A 23,437-nucleotide genomic window follows, 5' to 3' on the forward strand; every position below is an offset into this window, starting at 1 on the left:
ATGTGTTTGGAAGTTTACCTTCCTCTGCCATTTTCTGGAAGAGTTTGAGTATGATAGGTGTTGGCTCTTCTCTAAATTTTTGGTAGAATTCAGCTGTGAAGCCATGTGGTCCTGGCCTTTTGTTAGTTGGAAGATTTTTTATTACAGTTTCAACTTCCATGCTTGTGATGGGTCTGTTAAGATTTTCTATTTGTTCTTGGTTCAGTTTTGGAAAGTTGTACTTTTCTAAGAATTTGTCCATTTTTTACAAGTTTTCCATTTTATTGGCATGTAATTGCTGATAGTAGTCTCTTATGATCCTTTGTATTTCTGTGTTGTCTGTTGTAATCTCTCCATTTTCATTTATAATTTTGTCGATTTGATTACTCTCCCTTTTTCTCTTGATGAGTCTGGTTAATGGTTTGTCAATTATATTTGTCTTCTCAAAGAACCAGCTTTTAGCTTTGTTGATTTTTGCTATGGTCTCTTTTGTTTCTTTTGCATTTATTTCTTCCCTAATTGTTAAGATTTCTTTCCTCTTACTAACCCTGGGGTTCTTCATTTCTTCCTTTTCTAGTTGGTTTAGGTGTAGAGTTAGGTTATTTATTGACCTTTTTCTTGTTTCTTGAGGTAAGCCTGCTGTTTCTCTTGGAAGATCAGCTGTTATCCTTATGGGAATCCCCCTGTGTGTTAATTACTGTTTTTCCCTTGCTGCTTTTAATATTTGTTCTTTGTGTTTGATCTTCATTCATTTGATTAATATGTGTCTTGGGGTGTTTCACCTTAGGTTTATTCTGTTTGGAACTCTCTGTGTTTCTTGGACTTGGGTGACTGTTTTCTTCCCCATTTTAGGGAAGTTTTCAACTATCATCTCCTAAAATATTTTCTCATGGTCTTTCTTTTTGTCTTCTTTTCTAGGACTCCGATAGTTCGAATGTTGGGGTGTTTAACATTGTCCCAGAGGTCTCTGAGATTGTCCTCATTTCTTTTAATTCTTTTTTTCTTTTTTCCACTTTGCTTCATTTATTTCTTGCATGTTCTCAATCCTTGTCTCCAGGCTATTTATCTGTAACTCCATTTTGTTTTCAAGATTTTGGATCATTTTAACTATCATTATTCTGAATTCTTTTTCAGGTAGATTCCCTATCTCTTCCTCTTTTCTTTGGTTTGGTGGGCATTTATCCTGTTCCTTTACCTGCTGAGTATTTCTCTGCCTTTTCATCTTGTTTAGGTTGCTGTGTTTGGGGTGGCCTTTCCACATTCTGGCAGTTTGTGGTTCCTCTTTGGAGGTTCCTCACTGTGGCTGGGGTTGAATGGGTGGCTTGTCAAGGTTTCCTGGTTAGGGAAGCTTGTGTCATTTTTCTGGTGGGTGGAGCTGAATTTCTACTCTCTGGTGCAATGAAGTGTCCAGTAGTGAGTTTGAAATGTCAGTGGGTTTGGTGTGACTTTGGGCAGCCTGTATATTGAAGCTCATGGCTATGTTCCTGTGTTGCTGGAGAATTTGTGTGGTATGTCTTGCTGTGGAACTTGTTGGCTCTTGGGTGGTGCTTGGTTTCAGTGTAGGCATGGAGGCTTTTGGATGATCTCTTATTGATTAATGTTCCCTGGAGTCAAGAGTGCTCTGATATTCTCAGGTTTTGAACTTAAGCCTCCTGTCTCTGGATTTCAGTCATATTCTTACAGTAGCCTCAAGACTTCTCCATATATACAGCACCAATGATAAAACATGTAGGTTAATGATGAAAAATTTCTCCACAGTGAGGGACACCCAGAGAGGTTCACAGAGTTACATGGAGAAGAGAAGAGGGAGGAGGCAGATAGAGGTGACCAGGAGAATAAGAGGGGGAATCAAAAGGGGATAGAGCGAGCTAGCCAGTGATCACTTCCCTATGTGCTCTCCACAGTCTGGACTCCTCAAAAATGTTCACGGAGTTACACAGAGAAGAGAAGAGGGAGGGAGGAGACAGAGGTGACTAGGAGGAGAAAAGGGGGAATCAAAAAGAGAGAGACAGGTCTAGCCAGTAATCAGTTCCCTAAGTGTTCTCCATAGCCAGGAACACACAAAGAGATTCACAGAGTTGGGTAGAGAAGAGAAGGGGGAGGGAGGAGTTAGAGGCGACCTGGTGGAGAATAAGGAGAGTCAAAAGGGGGAGAGAGCAATCAAGCCAGTAATCACACTCCCAAGTGAAAATCGGTACTGATGATTGCATTCTTAAAGGTACAAAATGGATAACAAATACCAAAAATCAAAGATTAAAAATCTAGAGTACAGATTAGACTCTCAAAAGTACAATATTAAGAAAACAAAGTCACAAAAATTGTAAAATATGTAGATAAAGTTTTTTTTTTCTTTTAGTAGGGTCTTTTTTTGCAAGGTAATAGATTATAAAAATGAAAATTAAAGGGGTAATAGTACTCTTTCTTGGAAAATCCCATGGATGGAGGGGCCTGGTAGGCTGCAGTCCATGGGGTCGCTAGGAGTCAGATACGACTGAGCAACTTCACTTTCACTTTTCACTTTCATGCATTGGAGAAGGAAATGGCAACCCACTCCAGTGTTCTTGCCTGGAGAATCCCAGGAATGGGGGAGCCTGGTGGGCTGCCGTCTATGGGGTCGCACAGAGTCGGATACGACTGAAGTGACTTAGCAGCAGCAGCAGAGGACTTAAAAATAAAAAAATTAAAAATTATAATAGTAAAAATATATCTAGGAATTTCTCTGGTGCTGTTGCAGACAGTGTGGGGTCAGTTTAGTTTCAGATAGTTTCTTGATCCAGCTTATACTTCTCAAGATCTATAGGCCCCTTCCAATGTAGTCAGTGCTAACTACAGGGTTTTAATCTGTTGCACCTGTCACTTCCAAAGCGGTTCCCTCTGTTTATTTTAGCTTCTTCTATTTGCTGGTCTCTTCAGTGTTTAATTTCCACCCTGACACAAGGGGGCGAAGGTGGTCACTTATTAGGCTCACCTGTTCAGTTGTGGTGTGAGGAGGGAGGAACACTGCAAACAACTATCACTGGCAAGAATGGAGAGTGCTCACATTGTTTCAGACGCACTGGGTTTGCTCCCGCTTATGGTGTGCATGCTTTCATGGTCTACACTTCTCAGGCTCTAGGCTGCTCTGCCGGGAAATGTCTGAGGCGGGCCCTGGGTTGCATGCATTTTCCAGGTCTAAGCCTCTCAGGTTCAGGTTCAGGTTCTCTAGTACTCCACAAAGGCGCAGATTCGGTTGGGCCTGCATTTTGTGCCCTTCCCAGGTCCGAGCAGCTCAGGTGACCAGGTGATTAGCAAGGACAGTCACCCTCAGGTGGGTAGGGTGTCTTATCACCTCCCCGTCCCAACTGCTCACTTTTCTAGGTGTACAACAGGCGTGCCTTCTCAGGTGTTCTGTGTGTCTCTTCTGGGGAGCTGATCTCTGGCTGTGACCCTCCCAGTGGGTGTCAACCATCCAGAATCCCAAGAACTCTTGGTTAGCAATGGAGCCTGCTTGCAGTTTGGTAGAGGATGCCTCTCTGGACAGAGCCTGCTTGCAGTTTGGTAGAAGATGCCTCTCTGGGGTCGCGATTGCCACTTTCTGGCTCTGGCTGCCACCTGCCTGCTTGTCTACAGTGGGGGATGGGCCAGTCCACAGCCTGCTAGCTTTTCTCTGGTGTTTGCTCAGTCCTTTGTTCTGTGAGCGGGCCTGACATTACCTCAAGTTAGGGCTTTTCAAGGTATAGTTCTCTCTCTCTCTCTTTTTTTTCCCCTTTTCTCTCTCTCGCTGGCTATCTCCAGTCCCATCACTTCATGGCAAATAGATGAGGAAACAGTGGCTAACTTTATTTTTCTGGGCTACAAAATCACTGCAGATGGTGATTGCAGCCATTTAAATTAAAAGACGCTTACTCCTTGGAAGGAAATTTATGACCAACCTAGACAGCATATCAAAAAGCAGAGACATTACTTTGCCAACAAAGGTCCGTCTAGTCAAGGCTATGGTTTTTCCTTTTGTCATGTATGAATGTGAGAGTTGGACTATGAAGAAAGCTGAGCGCCAAAGAATTGATGCTTTTGAACTGTGGTGTTGGAGAAGTCTCTTGAGAATCCCTTGGATTGCAAGGAGATCCAACCAGTCCATCCTAAAGGAGATCAGTCCTGGGTGTTCATTGGAGGGACTGATGTTGAAGCTGAAGCTCCAATACTTTGGCCACATGATGTGAAGAGCTGACTCATTTGAAAAGACCTTGATGCTTGGAAAGATTGAGGGCAGGAGGAGAAGGGGACGACAGAGGATGAGATGGCTGGATGGCATCACCGACTCGATGGACATGGGTTTGGGTGGACTCCGGGAGTTGGTGATGAACAGGGAGTCCTGGCTTGCTGCAGTTCATGGTTTGCAAAGACTCAGACATGACTGAGCGACTGAACTGAACTGAAGAATTTGATCTGAATGGTATTTTTAATTATCACAACTATCCTACCAAATCCTTTAGTGTTACTCACCAAGCTGTTTTTAACCTTAAGATAATTAGATGTAGCTTTATATTTAACATACTGGCTAAGCCAATATAACTCAGAATAGTGAAACTCAGTTTTCAAGGCTAATTTAGCTATTAGGTTGCTGTAGTATAATTAAGACGGAGAAGGCGATGGCACCCCACTCCAGTACTCTTGCCTGGAAAATCCCACGAATGGAGGAGCCTGGTAGGCTGTAGTCCATGGGGTCGCTAAGACTCGGACATGACTGAGCAACTTCACTTTCACTTTTCACTTTCATGCATTGGAGAAGGAAATGGCAACCCACTCCAGTGTTCTTGCCTGGAGAATCCCAGGGATAGGGGAGCCTGGTGAGCTGCCGTCTATGGGTCGGACGGCAGAGTCGGACATGACTGAAGCGACTTAGCAGCAGCAGCAACAGCAGCAATATAATTAAGAAATAAATAAACCATCATTCACTCTTTATTTTAGTGGTATAGAGCTAGTCATTTCCCTAATACTCTTCTATAGATTATAAACATGTGTGTGCATGCTAAGTTGCTTCAGTCATGTAAGACTCTGTGACCCTATGAACTGTAGCCTGGCAGACTCCTCTGTCCATGGGATTCTCCAGGCAAGAATACTAGAGTGAGGTGCTATGCCCTCCTACAGGGGATTTTCCTGACCCAAGGATTAAACCTGTGTCTCCTGCATCTCCTGCACTGGCAGGTGGATACTTTACCAGTGGCACCTTGGAAACCCAGATTATAAATACATTTGCAGTAAAAGGTTTACTTCATGTGTGACAGTTTGGGGGCAATTTTAATTTTCAGTGTTATTCTTCCCCTTTGTTCCATGTGAAAAGCCTATGATTCAATTGCAGCGTTCAGGTGTGGCATTTTTTTTTTTTTTTCATTAGTGGTCTGACCCTTCTGTTTTGTTCACTCCTTTAAGCCAGCAGTCAAGTGTTACCAAAAGAGGTTGAGTTTTTTTTTAAGCCTCTGTCTCATTTTCAAATTATTATTAATGATAGCTAACAGTGAACCGTGTTGGATTTGTGATCTCCAAAGAAGATTTAACTTTGGAACCAGGGACCAGGCTTGATCACTCAAGAGATTTTGTGTATCAGAGTTTTATTAAAGTATAAAAGGGACAGAGAAAGCTTCTGACATAAACATCAGAAGGAGGTCTAAAAGTGCTCCCCTTGCTAATCTTAGCAAGGGAGCTATATACTTTTTAATTGGTTATTAACAATAAATTAAAAGAATCTCTCAAGATTGTAAAGATCTTACCAGACCCACTCCCATAAAATACATTTTAAGATAACAGGATTAGTCATAATGTTCTCAAGAAGAAGAAACAGGTCCTCAAGCAGGATACATTGTTGTTATATAATCATTCGTACAGATTTTAAGGAAAAACATATCCTTGAGCAAGATAATTTGTTTTGTTGTGCTCTGGGCTGAAAGAAAAAAACAAAAAAACATTTGTCCTTTTCACCTCCTTGAGAATTTCAGGCCCCTATCTCCTCCTGAAGAGCCCCAGACCACTCTCTCCTTCTTGGGAACCCCAAACTTCTCATCAACCTGCCTAGGAATTGACTCTCTCATTGGTCATCCTTCAGTCCTAAACTCCAAATTCACTTTCTCTATCAGTAGTCGTTATATCAACATTGACAGATAGATGTTCACATAAATGAGTCCTTTTTCTTCTCTCCAACTCAAATCTCTATCATTTCAGTTCAGTTTAGTCATTCAGTCATGTCTGACTCTTTGCGACCTCATGAATCACAGCACACCAGGCTTCCCTGTCCATCACCAACTCCCAGAGTTTACCCAAACTCATGTCCATCAAGTCAGTGATGCCATCCAGCCATCTCATCCTCTGTTGTCTCCTTCTCCTCCTGCCCCCAATCCCTCCCAGCGCCAGGGTCTTTTCCAATGAGTCAACTCTTTGTATGAGGTGACCAAAGTATTGGAGTTTCAGCTTCAGCATCAGTCCTTTCAATGAACACCTAGGACGGATCTCCTTTAGGATGGACTGGTTGGATCTCCTTGCAGTCCATGGGACTCCCAAGAGTCTTCTCCAACACCACAATTCAAAAGCATCAATACTTCGGGGCTCAGCTTTCCTTATAATCCAACTCTCACATCTATATATGACCACTGGAAAAACCATAGCCTTGACTAGACAGACCTTTTGTTGGCAAAGTAATGTCTCTGCTTTTTAATATCCTATCAAGGTTGGTCATAACTTTTCTTCCAAGGAGTAAGCATCTTTTAATTTCATTGCTGCAATCACTATCTGCAGTGATTTTGGAGCCCCAAAAAATAAAGTCTGACACTGTTTCCACTGTTTCCCCATCTATTTCCCATGAAGTGACAGGACCAGATGCCATGATCTTCGTTTTCTGAATGTTGAGCTTTAAGCCAACTTTTTCACTCTCCTCTTTCACTTTCATCACGAGGCTTTTTAGTTCCTCTTCACTTTCTACCATAAGGGTGGTGTTATCTTCATATCTGAGGTTATTGATATTTCTCTCAGCAATCTTGATTCCAGCTTGTGCTTCTTCCAGCCCAGCGTTTCTTATGATGTACTCTGCATATAAGTTAAATAAGCAAGGTGACAATATGCAACCTTGACATACTCTTTTCCTATTTTTTATCAGTCTCTAGCATTTCCACATTCCCTTCTGTCTATGGAATAAATGTTGTTCCTTTATGTTCTGTACCCATGTCCCTAGTTCTATCCTTATTCTGCTTTTATAGGTATTTTGCTTCACTTTTTATCAAGGTCTGTGTTGCTATTGTTTTTTAATCATTAAGTCGTGTCTGACTCTTAGATCCCATGGACTGTAGTCTCCCAGGCTTCTCTGTCCATGGGATTTCCCAGGCAACATTACTGGACTGGGTTGCCATTTTCTTCTCTAGGGGATCTTCCCAATTCAGGGAACAAGCTTGCGTCTCCTGCAGTGGCAGGTGGATTATTTACCACCGTGCCACCAGGAAAGCCCATCAACGTCTGTAGACAGGATCAACTTTGACCCAATGGCAAACAAAGTAATGAGGTTTTCGTACTCTTTCCTTTAATATATGTCTGCTGCAATCTTGCTCTAAGGGCCCTTTCTACCATAGAGTGTAATTCTCTCAATTAGCGATCACATTTGTGAATTTAGCTGATAAGTACTTTGGTGTTAACAACTGGTAATTATAAAAGGACAGAGCTTTTACCCTTCTGGAATAATTACATTTTTAACTTGAGGATAAGGGACATGCTGAAATCCACCCGTTTTGAAACCCTTTTATTGGTAAATCCCTAAAGGATGTAATTTCAGCCATTAGTTATAGAGGTATTTGTGGGCATATGCCTTTCCCAATGTCTCTTAAATCACACCAGATAGGCAAGTGCTTGTTTTGTCTACTTTAAAATCAGCCTTTTCACCTTTGTAATATTATTCTTGACACAGTTTGAGTGGGTATTTCCTAGAATTATTTGGTAGGTTAAATGTCCACATGGTGAAATTTAAAGCAGTGCTGATTTTTACAATATTGTGTTTAGTCACTAAATCATGTCTGACTCTTTGTGAACCCATGAACTGCAGCCTGCCAGGCTCCTCTGTCCATGGGGATTCTCCAGGCAAGAATACTGGAGTGGGTTGCCATGCCCTCCTCCAGGGGATCTTCCTGACCCAGGGATCAAACCCAGGTCTCACTTATTGCAGGAAGATTCTTTACCATCTGAGCCACCAGAGTTACCCAGAAATATTTTGCTGATTAGCTGCAGAGCTAATCTGCAATAGCTTTGTGTATTGAAATGAACATCTTGTTTTAATAATTCTGCAAAATTTCAGAACTAAGTACTTTCAGATGGATAACAGATTTGGATAGCAAATTTTTCCAGATAGTCTAGTGGGTAACATTTGACTAATAGTTTGTTAAATAATTCCCCTTTTGTTTAAAGCATGATGCTTCATTGTTATGACATTTTCTTGTTTTCTAAATGCATATCTAAAATTCCAAAATCTTATAACTGAGTGCCCAACCTCGTAATATTCAACTGGGAGCAGTTGTAATCCATATAGATTTTATTTTGGTTATTCTAGAAATTTTTACTGGACTTAGCATGTGAATACTTTTCTAAACAGGTGAATTGTCTTCCCCATCTGTCCAGCTCAACTCCTGCTTTTTGAAGCTGGAGCTTATGTAAAATTCCAATTTTCATCAAAATAGTCAGTGTTATTCATGAACACTTCTTGTAGACAGTGCTGTGATGTCCATAACTGCTACTATTATGAGACACAGCTTCCTATCTGTGGACTTTAATGTAAGCTAATCTTTCCTCTTTACTTAAAGGATAACCTTTAAGTAAATACTTAACAGGGACTAACTAGAGTTTAAAATAAATTCACTGTGTTTGCCTTGGAATGTCTTTAATATTCAACCAATTTGATGATATGTACCTTTTGGAGGAGAATATCTCTGGAATTCCGTCCAATGCAGTTTTAGTATTTTTACCTAAGCTCATGATAACATTAAGATAGTTTTCTATTAAGTCAAACAGTTATAGATTCTTCATTGGCAGGCACAATTTTCTCTTTCTTTACCTTCATTCATCATTCCAAGCAATAGCTTCAGCTGCTGGGGTCCCTTCTTTACTATTCGGTTAAAATTTCCACTGGGCTTCCCTGGTGGTTCAGTGGTAAAGAATTCACCTGCAATGCAGGGGACACAGGTTTGATTCCTAGGTTGGGAAGATTCCCTGGGAAGAAAATGGCAACCAACTCCAATATTGTTGCCTGGGAAATCCCATGGACAGAGGAGCCTGGGGGGTTACAGTCCATGGGGTTGCAAAGAGTCAGACACGACTTAGTGATTGAACAACAATAAGTTTCCATTCTTCTGCAACATCCTGTTTAAAGGCGTTCATTTCTGTTATAGACAGCATGTTTCTTTGTTGGTAAAGTAATGTCTCTGTTTTTTAATATGCTGTCTAGGTTGGTCATAGCTTTTCTTCCAAGGAGCAAGAGTCTTTTAACTTCATGGCTGCAGTCACCATCTGCAGTGATTTTGGAGCCCCCAAAATATAAAGTCTGTCACTGTTTACACGGTTTTCCCATCTATTTCCCATGAAGTGATGGGACCAGATATCTTGATCTTAGTTTTCTGAATGTAGTGTTTTAGGCCAACTTTTTTACTCTCTTCTTTCACTTTCATCAAGAAGCTCTTTAGTTCTTTGCTTTCTGCCATAAGGGTGGTGTCATCTGCGTATCTGAGGTTATTGATATTTCTCCAGCTATCCTGATTCCAGCTTGCGCTTCATCAAGCCTGGCATTTTGCATGATGTGCTCTACATATAAGTTAAGTAAGCAGGGTGACAGTATACAGCCTTGACGTACTCTTTCCCTGATTTGGAACCAGTCTGTTGTTCCATGTTCAGTTCTAACTGTTGCTTGTTGACCTGCATACAGATTTCTCAGGAGACAGGTCAAGTGGTCTGGTATTCCCATCTCTTGAAGAATGTTCCACAGTTTGTTGTAATCCACACAGCATAGTCAATAAATCAGAAGTAGATGTTTTTCTAGAACTCTCTTGCTTTTCCGATGATCTGGCAGATGTTGGCAATTTGATCTCTGGTTCCTCTATCTTTTCTAAATCCAACTTGAATATCTGGAAGTTCATGGTTCCCATACTGTTGAAGCCTGGCTTGGAGAATTTTGAGCTTTACTTTGCTACAGTGTGAGATGAGTGTAATTGTGAGATAGTTTCAACATTCTTTGACATTGCCTTTCTCTGGGATTGGAATGAAAACTGACATTTAAGAGTCCTGTGACCACTACTGAGGTTTCCAAATTTGCTGGCATATTTAGAGCAGCACTTTCACAGCATCATTTTTAGGATTTGAAATAGCTCAATTGGAATTCCATCAACTGCACTAGCTTTGTTTGTAGTGATGTTTCCTAAAGCCCACTTGACTTTCCATTGCATGGTGTCTGGCTCTAGGTGAGTGATCACACCATTGTGATTATCTAGGTCATGTAGATCTTTTTTGTACAGTTCTTCTGTGTATTCTTGCCACCTGTTCTTAATATCTTCTGCTTCTGTTAGGTCCATACCATTTCTGTCCTTTATTGTGTTCATCTTTGCATGAAATTTTGCCTTTGTATTTCTCATTTTCTTGAAGAGATCTCTAGTCTTTCCCATTCTGTTGTTTTCCTCTATTTCTTTGCATTGATTGCTGAGGAAGTCTTTTTTGTCTCTCCTTGCTATTCTTTGGAACTCTGCATTCAAATGGGTATATCTTTCTTTCCTTGTCTTCTTTGCCTTTCACTTCTCTTGTTTTCTCAGCTATTTGTAAGCCTCCTTAGACAACCATTTTGCCTTTCTTTTTCTTTGGGATGATCTTGACCACTGCCTTCTGTACAATGTCATGAATCTCCATCCATAGTTCTTGAGGCATTCTGTCTATCAGATCTAATCCCTTGAATCTATTTCTAACTTCCTCTGCATAATCGTAAGGAATTTGATTTAGGTCATACCTGAATGGTCTAGTGGTTTTCCCTACTTTCTTCAATTTCAGTCTGAATTTGGCAATAAGGAGTTCATGATATGAGCCACAGCCTTGTTTTTGTTGACTGTATAGAGTTTCTCCATCTTTGGCTGCAAAGAATATAATCAATCTGATTTTGGTATTGACCATCTGATGATATCCATTTGTAGTCTTCTCTTGTGTTGTTGGAAGAGGGTGTTTGCTATGACCAGTGTGTTCTCTTGACAAAACTCTGTTAGCCTTACCTTACTAACAAAGGTCCCTCTAGTCAAAACTATGGTTTTCCAGTAGTCATATATGGATGTGAGAGTTGGACTATAAAGAAAGCTAAGCGCTGAAGAGTGGATGCTTTTGAACTGTGGTGTTGGAGAAGACTTTTGGGAATCCCTTGGGCAACAAGGAGAACCAACCAGCCCATCCTAAAGGAAATCAGTCCTGAATATTCATTGGAAGGACTGATGCTGAAGCTGAAACTTCAATACTTTGACCAGCTGATGCAAAGAACTGACTCATTGGAAAAGACCCTGATGCTGGGAAAGATTGAAGGCATTAGAAGATGGGGACGACAGAGGATGAGGTGGTTGGATGGCTTCACCAATGGAATGGACATGAGTTTGTGTAGGCTCCAGGGGTTGGTGATGGACAGGGAAGCCTGGCCTAGTGCAGTCAAAGGGGTTGCAAAGAGTTGGACACAACTGAGCGACTGAACTGTCTGAGCATGTTTCTTCCACTGTGGCTTGCTGCCAATCTGCAATATTTTGTTCATTTTACCTGCTTTCGTGTTCTGAATGAAGATGCAAAGGAAAGGGTGGAGGGTTGATGTAGGGATCCATTGCTGGCCTATCCTTTGTTTTGCCAGTTTCCAATTGAATGGCTTAATAAGAATAGCATAATTCCATCCTACTTGTCTATTTAATGAGTCCTGGGAAACATGACTGAGTAATTGATTGACATATTTCAAACAATCACCCAGTATTTCTCAACCCTCTCTGAAACCATTGCATTGAGGCTCTTGAAATCCTTTGTAGCGCTTAATCACTGGGTATTATAAGTCTTTCCAGTGTCCAAAGCAATCTGTCACTTTTGCTTTGCCTTGTCTTATTTTGGTCATAACAATCAAGACCTTCAGGAATGAGCTTTCTTCATACTAATTATATTTTCTCTTCTTTGGGATTGTAAAAGGAATAAAATGGCAACCATTTCTTGATGCGGATCCACTTGTATTTAACTGAAGTTTTGTGATTGTTACAGGCATGCAGGGACACATGAGTTGCTAATTTAAAGGATTTGTTCCCCCGGAACCAGATTCCTGCATGCAAACCCCCTCCGTTGTGCTTCTCTGTAAGTCTTAGAGAGGAACGTGTGGATGGAGAAGCTGACTTACACATCAACCTTTCAACCCTTTATCTACATGGCTGGGAAACCACCAAGGTAAGGCTTTGATATCTATCAGTAGCTGCTGCTGCTACTAAGTCATATCAGTCGTGTCCGACTCTGTGCGACCCCATAGATGGCAGCCCAACAGGCTCCTCTGTCCCTGGGATTCTCCAGGCAAGAATACTGGAGTGGGTTGCCATTTCCTTCTCCAAAGCATGAAAGTGAAAAATGAAAGTGAAGTCACTCATCGTGTCCAACTCTTAGCGACCCCATGGACTAGCCTACCAGGCTCCTCCATCCATGGGATTCTCCAGGCAAGAGTACTGGAGTGGGTTGCCATTGCCTTCTCATTACCTAATTTGGGGACAGTTGACATAGGCTGATTGGACTATAAAATGTTATATCTTGAGAGGATTGTTATTATTAATATTATCAATGACTAGAAATCCCACTAATAAAGAAAAAGCAGAAGGCAAAAGAGGACTAAGAAAGGCCATACTGACTCATTCTATTCTACCCAAGTTGCTGTTCTTCTTCATAAGGGATTGTTTGTTGATTCATACCAGATGGTATAAAATCTCCCTGTAAACGATGACTAAGGTAATACCTGTAGAAACCTTTATTATTCTCTTCCTAACCATGGATTCAGTCAAAATTTATCTTGAAAAAAACGAACAAACAAACAAACAAAAAAACAATGAAAAGTATTTTAAATGATCGTCTCTATTTTTTTTAATTAGTTCTCATTTCAACTAAATGATTTTCCCTAGATTGAATATTTCAACAAAGGAGTCATAAAACTCCTGAGTATCATACCATCAAAGCTTGAAATTACAGATAATAAAATGGATTAAAATGATAGGAGGGTTTCAAAAGTTGGGGAAAAAAACTTAAGAGTTAGAGGGGATTATTGTAGAAATATGAAGACAAATATGTGAATTCTAAGAACAAAGAAGGGAATGATGGTCATAGAGATATACACTGCCAGGAGAGTTAGCAATTTCTAATATATACATTATAGAGATTATTTATATATAATATATATTATATTTATGTATGTGTGACTCAGTAGTAAAGAGTCTGCCTGCAATGCAAGAGATGTGGGCTTGATCCTTGATTTAGGAGATTCCTGGAGAAAGAAATGGCAACCCACTCCAGTATTCTTGCCTGAGAAATTCTATGAAGAGAGGAGCCTGGCAAGCTACAGTCCATGTGGTCACAAAAGAGTCAGACATGACCGAGCGACTAAACAACAACAACAACAACTATATATATATATGGTTTACCAGGAATAGAGGGAAGGAAATAAAATATTGGAGCTTCCTATCTACCTTTCCTTTCCCCAATAATTTTTTTTCTAAAGAAAGGAGGAGGAAAAGGATTATTCAAGAAGAGGAAAAGAAAAAGAAATGAAGCATCTCAAAGCTGTCAGAATTCAAAGGTTACAGATCAGATTGCAAAGTGTCATTGAATGAGGAGATATTAAATTTGAACATTGAGCAGGGGGAGGGAGATATGAAAACTCAAAGAAAGAGAATGTGGTGGGTTGAAAGCAATGGTGATATATCATGGACATAACATCATTAGGGAAGAGAGTGCACATGGGGAAGAAGAATTAACAGCTTCAAAATTATTGTTAGAAAGTTATTGGACTTTTAAAACATGTGAAATCTTTTAGCTCACTCAAAACATTTTACTGCTAAAAAGTTGATCAAAATTAAGTACCTCTGAAGTTTTGAGCTCATGGTTTGGGTTCACAAGAAAAATAAACTCGCAATTGGAATCTTATTTCACAGCAGTCTACTCATCCCCATATTATTCACTTCACAGAGCAGAGCAAGCACTGAATATGAACTGAGTAGCCTTAGGTTTTCTAATGATTCAACCCACTGTTAATGAAAATGTAACCTTTTTTATGACTGCCTTAAGTGATGAATAATGAACTACTTTATTTACCTCTCTCTATACCTTTGTATCTGGTTACAGTAAACTGTAAACTGTGCTCTTAGGTACATTCAGAAATAAGGGATTCTGGTTTGTGAACTGCTTTATCCTTAGGTCCATTTGTTATTTCTATCTCACAAATATAAGCCATGAGTGGGCTTTGAAATGAGAAGCAGAGAGCTACCAGAGGAAACACTAGATTGAAAATAGGGCTGCCTAGTTCATTCACAACCCCTAACTCCTATCTCTTTTCCTCTACTTGCTGAGTAATAGAAGAAAATCACTAAACTGCACAGTGCCTGCTACTTTACACTCTATAAACTGGCAAAAAAAGAAAGTGTTCCACATCTTAATTGCACACTTTTTGAAAAGCCCAATCTGCATCATGTATTCAATAAATACTTGTTGACAAAAGTGTCAATTTTCAAAGGGAATCACAAGCTTCAAACTGAATCCTTATACTGCCACTTTTGTTCCTCTATCTTTGTTTTCTCAAATTACAAATGAAGCCTACCCTCCAGAGCTGCAAGAAATAAAAGTCAAATCAGCCCAGGGACCATAGCCACGGAAACAATAAGTAAAATCTAGACACCAATTAAGCATTATATCTACTCCCCAATTATTCCGTCTAAGACCACAGCATTCTCCTATGCTGAATATCCAAAGTCTCAGTCAGTCATGCCTGACTCTTTGCAACCCCATGGACTTTAGCCCGTCAGGCTCCTCTGTCCCTGGACTTCTCAGGACAAGAACACTGCAGTGGGTTGCCATTCCCTTCTCCAGGGAATCTTCCTGACTCAGGGATCAAACCCGTGTCTCCTGCATTGCAGGCAGATTCTTTACCATCTGAGCCACCAGGGAAGCCCAGGCTGGATATGCAAAGAAGCCAACTAAAAGGAAAGCTTGAACTTCATCTATTACCCAAATAGAGAAATTCTTTGAATACATATTTGTATACACTCAACTTATTGAGATAAAAGGTTGAGCCAGGCAATTTATATGTTTGGTAAAGTGTTTGTCAAATTAAAGCTTACACCAGACTTCTAATTTCGATTGCAGCTTTAAGAGAATTTATTGATTGTGAGAATATTTCTTCAAGGGAGACAGTAACATTTGCCTTAATGGATATAATCTTCCCCAGGATTGTTGAACAGGTTATTAATTTTAAATAATAAGAAACTAAAGACCTGTATATAGAAAACTATAGAACACTGGTGAAAGAAATCAAAGAGGACACTAATAGATGGAGAAATATACCATGCTCATGGATTGGAAGAATCAATATAGTGAAAATGAGTATACTACCCAAAGCAATCTATAGATTCAATGCAATCCCTATCAAGCTACCAACAGTATTCTTCACAGAGCTAGAACAAATAATTTCACAATTTGTATGGAAATACAAAAAACCTCGAATAGCCAAAGCGATCTTGAGAAAGAAGAATGGAACTGGAGGAATCAACCTACCTGACTTCAGGCTGTACTACAAAGCCACAGTTATCAAGACAGTATGGTACTGGCACAAAGACAGAAATATAGATCAATGGAACAAAATAGAAAGCCCAGAGATAATTCCACGCACATATGGACACCTTATCTTTGACAAAGGAGGCAAGAATATACAATAGATTAAAGACAATCTCTTTAACAAGTGGTGCTGGGAAAACTGGTCAACCACTTGTAAAAGAATGAAACTAGAACACTTTCTAACACCATACACAAAAATAAACTCAAAATGGATTAAAGATCTAAACGTAAGACCAGAAACTATAAAACTCCTAGAGGAGAACATAGGCAAAACACTCTCTGACATACATCACAGCAGGATCTTCTATGACCCACCTCCCAGAATATCGGAAATAAAAGCAAAAATAAACAAATGGGACCTAATTAACCTTAAAAGCTTCTGCACATCAAAGGAAACTATCAGCAAGGTGAAAAGACAGCCTTCAGAATGGGAGAAAATAATAGCAAATGAAGCAACTGACAAACAACTAATCTCAAAAATATACAAGCAACTCCTACAGCTCAACTCCAGAAAAATAAATGACCCAATCAAAAAATGGGCCAAAGAACTAAATAGACATTTCTCCAAAGAAGACATGCAGATGGCTAACAAACACATGAAAAGATGTTCAACATCACTCATTATCAGAGAAATGCAAATCAAGACCACTATGAGGTACCATTTCACACCAGTCAGAATGGCTGTGATCCAAAACTCTACAAATAATAAATGCTGGAGAGGGTGTGGAGGAAAGGGAACCCTCTTACACTGTTGGTGGGAATGCAAACTAGTACAGCCACTATGGAGAACAGTGTGGAGATTCCTTAAAAAACTGGAAATAGAACTGCCTTATGATCCAGCAATCCCACTGTTGGGCATACACACTGAAGAAACCAGAAGGGAAAGAGACACGTGTACCCCAATGTTCATTGCAGCACTGTTTATAATAGCCAGGACATGGAAGCAACCTAGATGTCCATCAGCAGATGAATGGATAAGAAAGCTGTGGTACATATACACAATGGAGTATTACTCAGCCATTAAAAAGAATTCATTTGAATCAGTTCTAATGAGGTGGATGAAACTGGAGCCTATTATACAGAGTGAAGTAAGCCAGAAGGAAAAACACCAATACAGTATACTAACGCATATATACGGAATTTAGAAACATGATAACAATAACCCTGTGTACGAGACAGCAAAAGTGACACTGATGTATGGAACCGTCTTATGGACTCTGTGGGAGAGGAGAGGGTGGGAAGATTTGGGAGAATGGCATTGAAACATGTAAAATATCATGTATGAAACGAGATGCCAGTCCAGGTTCAATGCACGATGCTGGATGCTTGGGGCTGGTGCACTGGGACGACCTGGAGGGATGGTATGGGGAGGGAGGAGGGAGGAGGGTTCAGGAGGGGGAGCACATGTATACCTGTGAAGGATTCATTTTGATGTTTGGCAAAACTAATACAATTACGTAAAGTTTAAAAATAAAATAAAATTTAAAATAAATAAATAAATAAATAATATTTGAGTTTCAATCAGTGCATGCATCAGTAAATGATTCTGCATGGCCTGAGTTAGTATATCCCATTCAGAGAAGAAAAACTTTACTTACATGGGCATTAGCATTTTCATTTTTACTGCAGTGATATATCATTCATTTTTCCAGATTCTGAGAAATGCTGCTGCAAAATGCACTCCAGATATCAGGTGAAAGCCCATGACTTGCCTATAAAAAGCTGCTCATTTAAATACAAATATCAGCTAAAAGGCAAGGGAAATATGTTTCATCATCTTTGCCTATTCGTTCACCCTCTCCCAACAGACTTGATACCTTCTCATTTTCTGTGTGATTATTAACTGCAATTTCTGATGCAGTGCTTGGTCAGTAATTAAGACAGATAGGTGAGAAGGATTCTAGCACTACTAGTTGACTCCAATGACTCAGAAAAAAAAATAAGTGGCATTGATTACAGCAGCTGCAATGAATTATCATTTAGTCTCTGATAATGTAGACTGTAAATGATTGTGTAGGTATGAGTTATGAGGGAGAAAAGAGACCTAGAGATAGAAGGAGAGATGGAGAACTAACAGTGATTCATGTCAAGTATAAAAACATAAGAAATTTTTAAAACAATTGATGATAGTCCATAAAATAAGCCTAACTCAATACTAAAAGAAATTATTGTGCTTAATGCTACCAAGTATTTTTCCTTAAAAAATCCAGTTTGGATAATTTGTATGACTTTTCATTTTAGAATTTCTAATATAGGTGTTGGACAGACCAGAACTTAAGCTAGAAAATTTTGAGGTGAGGTAATAAAACACCTCCTTGGAAGGAAAGCTATGACAAACTTGTGTGTACTAAGTCGCTTCAGTCGTGTCCAACTCTTTGCAACCCCCTGGACTGTAGCCTGCCAGGCTCCTCTGTCCATGAGATTTCCCAGACAAGAATACTGGAGTAGGTTGCCATTTCTTTCTCCAGGGGATCTTCCCGACCCAGGGATTGAACCTGTGTCTCTTATGTCTCCTGCATTGGCAGGCGGGTTCTCTACCACTAGCACCACCTGGGATGCCCTAGACAAACCTAGACAGTGTATTAAAAAGCAGAGACATCACTTTGCCAAGAAAGATTTGTACTATCAAAGTTATGGTTTTCCCATTAGACATGTACAGATGTGAGAGTTGGACCATAAAGAAGGCTAAGAACTGAAGAATGGATGCTTTCAAATTGTGGTGCTGGAGAAGACTCTTGAAAGTCTCTTGGACTGCAAGGAAATCAAACCAGTCAATCCTCAAAGAAATCCACCCTGAATATTCACTGGAAGGACTGATGCTGAAGCTCCAGTATTCTGGCTACCTGATGCCAAAAGCCAACTCATTGGAAAAGATCCTGATGCTGGGAAAGATTGAAGGAAGGAGGAGAAAGGGAAAACAGAGGATGAGATGGTTGGATGGCATCACCAGTTCAATGGACATGAGTTTGAGCAAACTCTAGGAGAGAGTGAAGGCTAGGGAAGCCTGACATGCTATAGTCCTTGGGGTCGCTAAGAGCCAAACACAACTTAGAAAGACTGAACAACAATAAAAAATAAAAATTTAAAAATACCTTTCCCTTTCCCATCTATCACTTGAGTTAATAAACATCAGGGACAAAATGGATTTGTTGATTTAAACAAAAAGAGCTTACAGAATTGTGTTTATGGAAAATAATTAAGCATACTTTGTACTTCAGTGCTTTCAATTGATAATATGAGCATTCACAAATAGGTTTGGATTTATCCATAGTATTAACATTTCAAAATGCCATTTTTAGCACATGTGTAAGTCACAGAATATAGCCTAATGATTTGATTAGTGTAGAAATGAATGTGTCTCTACAAGGGCTGTGCAGAGGCCTGGCTAGGCACATCCTCATTTGGCCTTTCCTTGTAATGCACAAGCACTAATTGGATATTGCCATGAATGTAGGATTGAAAGAGACACTGAACCTAGAATATCCATTTGCCCCTAAGTGCTAACCAATGTGATCCTTTTACTGGTTTACTTATTCTTTCAGTTTATTTTTTTTTTTAAGCCAATTTCAGAGGCCTCTTGAGTATATACATAATGAATAATATAGGCCTATTTGTCTGGCACTTAATTACTTGCCAAACAGGGAGAATCACAATATTAAGGAGGGAAAGAAAGGAGGAGATATCTCCAGGAAGCATTTGATAAATTATAGAGGTTCTTTACGTTCACTGATTATATGTGATAGGGAATAGCATTTGATAGGTAACAACAGAATGAGAGAAAAAGGAAACTGTGTTGCTGCTATCAATCTTCAAAGAAGCTCAAGAGAATCTGGGCTTCTGCAGGATGATTTAAAAAGTACTGGCATGCATACTGTTATGTCTGACTCTTTGTGACCACATGGACTGTAGCCCACCAGTTTCCTCTGTCCACAGGATTTCCCAGGCAAGAATACTGTGGTGGATTGCCATTTCCTCCTTCCGTTCATCTTCCTGATCCATGGATTGAATCCACATCTCCAGCATTGCAGGGGTATTCTTTACTACTGAGCCATGGGGGAAGCCCAAAGAGTACTGGAGAAGGCCACAAATCTATCTCTCAAAAGTCTTCCATAGAATCTGAAAGTATCACACTTTGAGGTTAAGATGTGGGAGGCTCTTATCACAGTCCTAACTTACTACCTCAAAGCAGAAATTCATTAGGCTTTTTTCATCTATTAATGGCTTAATATGGGTTATTTTGTCAGATCAATTTCAATCACCTAGCAAATCCTTGAGAGAAAAGAATACAATAATAGGTGAGGGTTGCTAGTGAGAAACAGGAGGATAAATATACAGAATATAAATGATTACTCCATCCAAATATGTTTTAGTGGGGAAACTGCTCAGTTGAGGGAATGATATAAAGAAAGTGGAGGCCTAGGCACTGTATGGGCAGAGGCTAGAAGAGCAAAGGTAGAGAAAGAACACATGAGTTCAAGGCCAAAATAATCTTTTCTCTCTTTTGTAGCTTAGCTGAACATACTAGCCTAGTCTAATATACTGTCTTCTGTCTATGGCAGCAGACACCAGACTTTTTGTCATCAGGAACAGATTTAGTGGAGGACAATTTTTCCATGGCCGGTGGGTGTGGGAAGTAGGGGGAGATGGTTCAGGTGGTAATGCAAGCAACAGGGAGCAGCAGTTGAAGCTTCACTTGCTCGCCTGCCACTCACCTCCTCCTGTGCTGCCTGGTTCCTAATAAGCCTCCATGGTACCAGTCTCTGGCCCTGGGGTTAGGGACCCCTGGTCTATAGCATCTATTTTTTTCAGCCTTTGTTGAGCAGATGGTGGCCATGATAGTGAAAGGAGACATTTAGTAATTCCCAGGCCACCTTCTCACTTTTTTGGTCCTTTTCTTTTCAGGTTCACTTTCCAGGTTTACACTCTGTGATCAAAAAAAAATGCTAGGACATTGTTCTTCATTGTGATCACAGAGTATAAACCTGAGGAGAAAAGTCTTGAGAAAAAGTAGAGTATAATATCAATTAATTGGAAACACTTTTGTCAAAATCTTTGGGTTGGTTAACAGACTTCTTTGTGAAAAGCCACGTGTAAGGAGATAATCAGCTTGTAGAAATTACTTAATATTAATCTTGTCTTCACATGACATCTGGCCATGAAGAGCAGTGGCATTGATAAAGAGCTAGATGTTGTATACTGTGGTTAATTCGTTACTGTTTTTTTAACCCCTGAACACTCTCATTTTCAGGCTGGAATTAATAAGGAAAAAATAAAAGACATTTCATTTGTGTAGTCCTGAATAGAGGATTGGAAAAAACAAAGGCATTCCTGGTGTTTCATTGAAATGCAGGTTCTCATCCTCTTAGTTAGATATCTCTTATCACTATAAAGTGGATTTTTAGTTATTTGCTTTTTGGAATTAGCATTCTATTTGATTTAACACTTGGAAAAACTGGACGGACTCTCCTGAAAATGTACCCAAATTATCAACAAGATGGAGACTCAGCCTTAACACAATTATGGCTACTCTGCCTGGAGAAGAGAACAGTAAAGGATAATATAGTTGTAGTGTACAAGAAAATATAGGAGGGTTATGTAGAGAAAAGGTAGAAGCTGCCCACTTGTCTTCTATTACTATGAAATAGTTTACAGAGAAAAAAACAACTTAATTTTAAAGAAGAACAGATCTTAGTTGGCCCAAAAATATTTTTGAGGATCAAGTTAAAACATATTCATGGGAATGCAAACTATGTGAGAAAGGTTGGGAAGTCTCTAAGAGTTCTTGAGAGATAATAGTCATGAATACACAGGAATTTGCAATAATACTCTTTATAACTTTTTATCATAAAACTTTTTTTGCCTCACTGGGAAGCATGCCAAACCTTAGTTCCCTGACCAAGGATGGAGCCCATTGCCCCCAGCAATGGAAGCATGGTCTTAATCACTTGGCCACCAGAGAAGTCCCTGTTATAAAATATTTTAAAATAATGAAAAAGAATAATGATACCATTATTTTCTTTTTAAAATTTTTCTGGTAATCTTAAAATGAACACTGTAGTTTTTTATAATTAGATGAAAAGTGATTAAAAAGTATTAAAGTTGAGAAAAATTACCTCTATTTTCTATAGATTGGGGATTTTTATATTTTCTCTCCAAAACCTCTTTGACATTCTTGTCTAGTTTTTGTTTCTGTCTGCCCTCCTCATTTAATTAAGATTTTTAAAGAAGTATTCAATAACTTTTAAAGTAACAATGTACTGTATGAAATGCATGGATACTAACATAACCAAAGCAGAGCCTCTACCTTCATATTGCTTAAAGTCTTATGAGGGATACAGAGAAATGACTGAAATAATGGAGTAATTATCACAGCAGAGTTGTGAATAGGCTGTTATAGAAGCAGAAGAGTGAAGTCTTGGAAGAAGTGAAGTGAAGTGAAGTCACTCAGTCATGTCCGACTCTTTGTGACCCCGTGGACTGTAGCCCACCAGGCTCCTTCGTCCATGGGATTGTCCAGGCAAGAATACTGGAGTGGGTTGCCATTTCCTTCTCCAAGGGATCTTCCCAACCCAGGGATCAAACCCAGATCTCCCGCATTGCAGGCAGACACTTTAACCTCTGAGCCACCAGGGAAGATTGGAAGGGCACTTAATATCAAATCTGCAAGAGTTAATCTCAGTGAGATAAGTAGGAAATGTCTTAAGTAAAAACAAAAGAAGGGAGAGCATTTCAGGCACAGAAGTCTATTTACAAAAGCAGAGTTGTGAAAGGCCTGACCATTCTAGAGAATGATAAGAAGTTCAAAGAAAGGAGGAGTCAAGTCTGACATCTATGTTTCTGGGTTAGGGCATTTGGTTGCTTGAGGCCATTTACTGAGAATAGAAGCAAAGGGGGAGGAACTGTTCCAACACTTTGAGGTTGGAGTTGGAGGTTGATAAATTCAGTTTTGGTTATGCTGAATTTGAGTAGCTGAGAGAAGTTCAAGTTGAGATATCTAATAGTTTAGAAAGGAAGTCTGGATTGAGGATGAAGTTTATGATATATTGTTGTTCAGTCACTGTCATGTCCAACTTTTTGTGACTCCACAGACTGCAGCACACCAGGCTTTCCTGTCCTTCACTATCTCGCAGGGTTTGCTCAAATTCATGTCCATTGAGTCAGTGATGCTATCCAACCATCTCATCCTCTGTCGCCCCCTTCTCCTCTTGCCCTCAAACTTTCCTAACATCAGGGTCTTTTCCAATGAGTCTGCTATTTGCATCAGGTGGCCAAAGTATTAGAGCTGCAGCTTCAGACCTTCCAATGAATATTTAGGGTTGATTTCCTTGAGGATTGACTGGTTTGATCTCCTTGGTGTCCAAGGGACTCAAGAGTCTTCTCCAGCACCGCAATTTGAAAGCATCAATTCTTCAGCACTCAGCATTCTTAATGTTCCAACTCTCACATCCATACATGACTACTGGGAAAACCATAGTTTGACCATATGGACCTTTGTGACATATTAGCATATAGGAATAGATCACATGGAGAAGAGAGTGTAAAATGAGAAAAGTCAAGGGCTGAGGGTAGCAAACTAAAAAAGACCAATATTTTAAGGACCTTAAAGGAA

This window comes from Bos mutus, chromosome X (assembly GCF_027580195.1).
Source record: "Bos mutus isolate GX-2022 chromosome X, NWIPB_WYAK_1.1, whole genome shotgun sequence".
Classification (NCBI taxonomy): Eukaryota; Metazoa; Chordata; class Mammalia; order Artiodactyla; family Bovidae; genus Bos; species Bos mutus.